The sequence below is a fragment of the Colletes latitarsis genome, chromosome 12 (assembly GCF_051014445.1).
Source record: "Colletes latitarsis isolate SP2378_abdomen chromosome 12, iyColLati1, whole genome shotgun sequence".
Classification (NCBI taxonomy): Eukaryota; Metazoa; Arthropoda; class Insecta; order Hymenoptera; family Colletidae; genus Colletes; species Colletes latitarsis.
Genome location: NC_135145.1, coordinates 11,169,899 through 11,176,004, shown reverse-complemented (window position 1 = coordinate 11,176,004; position 6,106 = coordinate 11,169,899).

Genomic DNA, 6,106 nt, shown 5'->3' with positions numbered 1-6,106 from the left:
ATCCCGCCCGACGACGCCGACCAGGACACGGCGCTCCCCCTCCCACGCGGGGCATACCTCCAGGGTATGATCCGCCGTGTCCTGCTCAGCGTCGCAGTGGCAGCAACGCGCCGTCGGCTCCTTCCCTATCCGGCACAGGTATCTTCAGAAGCTGCCATGCCCGGAAAATACCTGTGCCAGATCATATTCATACTTTCGCATATTTCACATCCTTCTTGGCCAGATCCAGGTTATTTTGTGGTTTGGACCACGTAGTAATGTGGTACCACACTGAAACAGTCAATTAATCCTGGATACGATCAATATTTTGGAGGATAGCACAGGTTAGGCCTGGGTTAGGTCTGGGATTTGCCCTCATCTAGCTCATACTTTCGCATTCTTCACATACTTGTTGAACAGATCCTGGGCTTGTTCTTGTTTGGATCACGTAGTAATGTCGTAGCACACTGAAACTGTCGACTAAACCTGGTCCCGAACAATATTTTATATAACGCATACTAGGTCTGGGTTAGGTCTGGGATTTGCCTTCATCAGGCTCATAATTTCGCATTTGTCGCATTCTTGATTGTCAGATCCTGGGCTTTGTCTGGATTGGATCACGTAGGAATGTGGTACCACACTGAAAGAGTCGAATAAACCTGGTCTCGATCAATATTTTAGAGGATAACGCAAGTTAGGTCTGGGATAGGTCTGGGACTTGCCCTCATCAGACTGATACTTTCACATTCTTCACATACTTGTTGACCAGATCCTGGGTTTTTTCTGGCTTGGATCACGTAGTAATGTAGTACCTCACAAAAACAGTCAATTAAACCTGGTTTCACTCAATATTTTAGAGGATAACACCGGTTTGGTCTGGGTTAGGTCTGGGTTATGCCCGAATCTGGCTCATACTTTTGAGTTTTTTTGCATACTTGTTGGCCAGATCCTGGGTTTTTTCAGGTCTGGATCACGAAGTAATATGGTACCACTCTGAAACAGTCGATTAATCCTGGTCTCGATCAATATTTTAGAGCATAACGCAAGTTAGATGTGGGGTAGGTCTGGTATTTGCCCTCATCAGGCTCATACTTTCGCAGTTTTCACATACTTGTTGACCAGATCCTGGGTTTTTTCTGGCTTGGACCACGTAGTAATGTGATACCACACTGAAACAGTCGATTAAACCTGGTTTCGATCAATATTTTAGAGGATAACGCATGTTAGGTCTGGGTTTGTTCTGGAATTTGCCCTCATCAAATTCATACTGTTGCGACGGTATGAAGATGCCGCGCAGTACCGCGGAATTGCATCGTCGCAATGGTGTGAAGAGGCTTCGCGATGAGGTGGAGCTGCCACACGAAAACGAGCGGATGCGAGATCCCGAGCCTTCCGGATGCTGAGAGACCGGAAACGATTTGAAGATTAGAATTACGACAGATCGCAAGGCGAACAAACGTATCGAAAAGCACTCTTGTTAATAAAGTTCCTAGTTTGCATTAGTTGTGCTGTTTTAATTGTGTTATAATATGAGGCGAGCGACGAGCAATACTCCCCGGCGCAACAATACTTTCGCATTCTTCACATACCTGTTGGCCAAATCCTGGGCTTTTTCTGGTTTGGTTCACGTAGAAATGTGGTACCACACTGAAACTGTCGATTAAACCTGGTCTCGATCAATATTTTAGAGGATAACGCATGTCAGGTCTGGGTTAAGTCTGGTATTTGCCATCATCTGGCTCATACTTTTGCATTTATCGCAAACTTGTTGGCTAGTTCCAGAGTTTTTTTGGTTTGGACCATGTAGTAATGTGGTACCACACTGAAACAGTCAATTAAACTGTAAGGATTGTCAAGAATGGTCAGAGGCGTATGGTCGGATTCAAACACGTGGACAATAAACAACTATATAAACTATGTGTAAATATGTTAAAAAACTATTTAAAATCGCGTTAGTCTGAAAACATTAAATTCTCGGCTGCGATTCCCGTATCCGTTTGTGTATGTGACACTGCGGAAGGTTAAGCGTTCGTCAGGTTCGTTGAACGTTCGGACGATTTAAAACCGCGGCCGTTTACGTGTTTTTGTACGCCGACCTCACGCGAAGATTCGCTTCGCACCGGTTTAAACGGTATCGTGACGTCAGCGTCGAGAGAGAGAACCGTATAATATATTGAAAAGAGATCGACAGCTGAATTCGGCAGCGCCGCGTCGCGACGACAAGGCGCGACCGAGTCTTCGTCTGTCGATCCGCGACGATATTCGCAATTATTCACGAGCCGACTGCCAACGGGAGCGGATCCCAGAAGATCTCGCTCCTCAAGTACGGACTCACATAATATTCGGACTTGTATAACAAAGAATTCTCTCCGTTGCTGCGGTTAGAGTTTCCCAGAACAATCTACCTGCGACAAAAGGGAGGTCGTAATACACGCTGCGCGTGGCGCGATCGCCTTCGCTAGGAAGGATTGTACGTTGCAGTCGTTGCCGCGACCGCGACGTAAGGGACTCAGGGTGCACCCACCCAGAATCCCTTTAAAGCTATACGGCTTTGGAGCTTCCCAAAGGTCATACCGTTGAATCGGTACCGCCTCGTGGAGTGCTCTTCGTGCAAAGGTCGCCAAAAAACCCTCTCCAAAAACCCGTCGGTGTACGAGTCGACCGTACACCCTACGGAGGAGTTCGGGTTCAAGGTCGCCTCACCTTCCGTCACGCCGCCTACCAAATACGGTCCCCGTGCAACACGGTCGCCGGGTAGGCTTTATAGTGCGGTTGGACCCGCGAGGGATTTTTTGCAAAGGACACTTTACTGTCACGGTCCCCGGTAGAAACGGTCGCCGTGCAGTAATTTTACAGTGTCGCAGGAAATCACCTGGCACGACGTTCCTACGTCACCCGCACGGAGAGCGTGCTCACGGGATCCACCCATTTGGAGCTTTACGACCTCCATTTGGTGACCCGTCCGTGGCTAAGTCGCCCCCGACAGATACGAGTGAATTCTCTTCTGTTCAGGGCAAAAGTATCGCTGATAATTTCAATAAATAATTATCAGCGAACTAGTACAAATTTACAGTCCACTGATTCACGTTAAACGACAGCTGATTCCCCCCTCCCAGCGCACCGCTAGTCGCTAGGAGAGCGAGGCGAACAGCTGACGAGCGTGTTTACGATACGTGTACGCACGTATTTAATCTGAACAAACCTTTGTTACAGCAACCAAGGTCCATCCCAACCGGGGCAACGCCGGTGAAGCCACACCCCCGGCTGGATTATAAAAAACTAATTCTTTTTTTGTAATTTTATATTTTTTTTATTTTTTTCATTTTTTGTTAAATTTAAATAAAAGGCTTGTCGCAAAGCGACAAGCGAAAATTACAAAATAAAAAACTTATCAATCACTTTCCCTAGTATTTCCCTCGTCCGGACCCCGGTTAGAACCCTTAGTTTCTAACAAACTATATTATTTAATGTTACTAGAAACTATTTAATATAAAGAACATAAAACGTAAACGTAAAAAACCCATAAACGTAAAACCGAAACTGCTCTCGACCAGCGTTCGATGCAGAGTGCCCTTGCCTTCGAAATCGACCCTTCCTTATTCCTATCTTATAATACTAATTTAAACAAAACGCACGTTCGAGGCGCAGTTCCCCGAACATATTCTAGCTTAAACCTAAACACCTCACTCGATACCTACTCTAGCTTAAACTAAACATCCTCGACGCCAATGGTACCCCCCGTCCAAACACATACACTTCTTACAGTTCGGCCATCCTGACAATATGGTCGTCCTCGACCATAGTTTATTGTAATAATAAATCCTCTCCTTGATAATTTGTTTCCACTTCACATTCACTGTCACCTATCCACAATTTCATTCTGTCCGGACTAAATACCCCAGAAAAAGGTTTCGCACTCAATTGAAATCCTTCAATGTCCTTAATTAAATATCTGTCCATTCTCAACACTTTGTCTATTACATAAGGCCCTTTATATTTTGGCAAAAGTTTTTGATTTATACCCGGCGTCGTAACCACGTTTTTAATCATAACATAATCTCCGACTTTATATACATATGGTTTCTTATGTTTCTTATCATATACACTCTTATTATACTCTTGTAATCTACGATTTTGTACAAAGGCTGCTTCCCTAAGCTTATCTCGATCTTCGTCGGTTTCATTATAAATACGAAAATATTCTCGGATATCGTTATCCGAAAATCCATACTGCAAATAACCAAATAAAAGTGAACTTGGTTCAGTTGCTATCGCTTTATATGTATTATTTAATGTAAATTGAGCTTTAGTTAATGCTTTCAGCCAAGAGCCTCCTGCAGATAACTTAGCTAAAATGGATCTTAAAAATCTATTAACGCGTTCTACCTGTCTATTACTTCTAGGTGTGGCTGTTGCTACTTTAACATGTCGAACTTTTAATTCCGACACAAACTCGTTAAAATCATTAGAGGTAAACGAACTACCTCTATCCGACACAATGCGCCTACAAAGCCCAAAATGATGAAAATATTGCTTCAAACAAATGACAACTTCTTTTACAGCGGTTGATTTTACAGCATGTAACATAACATATTTGGTGAATGCGTCTACAATAATAAAAATATATTTATAACCATGTTCAATCTTCTCAAGCGGACCATAATGATCAATATATATTGTCTGAAGAGGCTTAGTTCCCTTATCATAAATATGAAGTTCACCTTCTGCTTTCCCGGTTGGAACTGAATAAATTAAACATCTAATACAATTATTAATATAATCCCTAACTAAGGAGCGCATATCTGGAAACCAGTATGTTCTAGTAATCAATTCTATGGTTTTTTCTACACCTACATGACCAACGTCGTCGTGACAGATTTGAATTACATTATTGATCATTGCTTCAGGTACGAAAAATAATATTTTATCTTCAAACTTCTTCTAAATAACCCCATTTCGCAATTCAAACTTCGCGCTTTTGGAAACCTCAAGTTCCCTATGTAATTTTTTAATTGTAGAGTCTTTCAATTGTTTATAAACTAATATCTGTTCAAACGATAAGGGCTCGATTACCAGTACATTCCGACTTAATGCATCCACATGACGCATACGATCCGCTGCGCGATGCTCTATCTCATAATCATAATTCTGCAGAATCAAACACCACCGATTAATACGTGGATTAATGTCCTTTTTACTTAATGCTAATTACACCGCGATACAGTCCGTTACTATAGTAAAATGCATACCTTGAAGATATATACGAAATCGTTCTAACGCATAAATTATGGCCAGTGTCTCTAACTCGTAACTATGGTAACGATTTTCCGTGTCTGTCGTACGTCTGCTAAAATACATTACGGGATGCATACGTTTGTCGTTTTGTTGCTGCAATAAGATAGCACCATACTCATACGCACTGGCATCAGTATGCAATTCTGTAACCGCGGTAGGGTTATAAAAAGCTAATATCGGTCGATTTAATAGCATATTTCGTAACGATTCGAATGCAGTTAATTCTTCTGCCCCAAACTTAAATAATGCCCCTTTTCTAATTAGATTATACAATGGTCTTGCGAGTCGGGCAAAATCAGGTACAAATTTCCTGAAATAACTGGTCAATCCCAAAAAACTTTGAACTTGTTTTACTGTTTTAGACTGTGGAAAATCTTTTATAGCTTTAACGTTCGACCCATTCGGTGTAATTCCTTTGCTACTGATATTATATCCTAAATATTCAATTTCCTGCTTAAGAAATTTGCATTTACTGAATTTTAATTCTAAATTATACCGGCCTAACAATTCCAAGACTTCTTTCAAAATTTTTAAATTTTCGTTAATGTCCTTGGTGGCGATTAAAATATCATCTAAATATAGTGAAACTTTTCCTGCCTCTAATAATGGTCTAAATATTAAATTAACAAATCGTTGAAAAGTTGCCGGCGCATTCACAAGTCCAAACGGCATTTTCAAATATTCAAATTGTCCATCAGGCGTAACGAAAGAAGTAAATTTTATTGAATCTTCAGAAATGGGAATCTGATGAAATCCATCTTTTAAATCTAAACTTGTAAAATAAACATTGTTAGATAGCCTATCAATTTGATCCTCTATCAAGGGAAGAGGG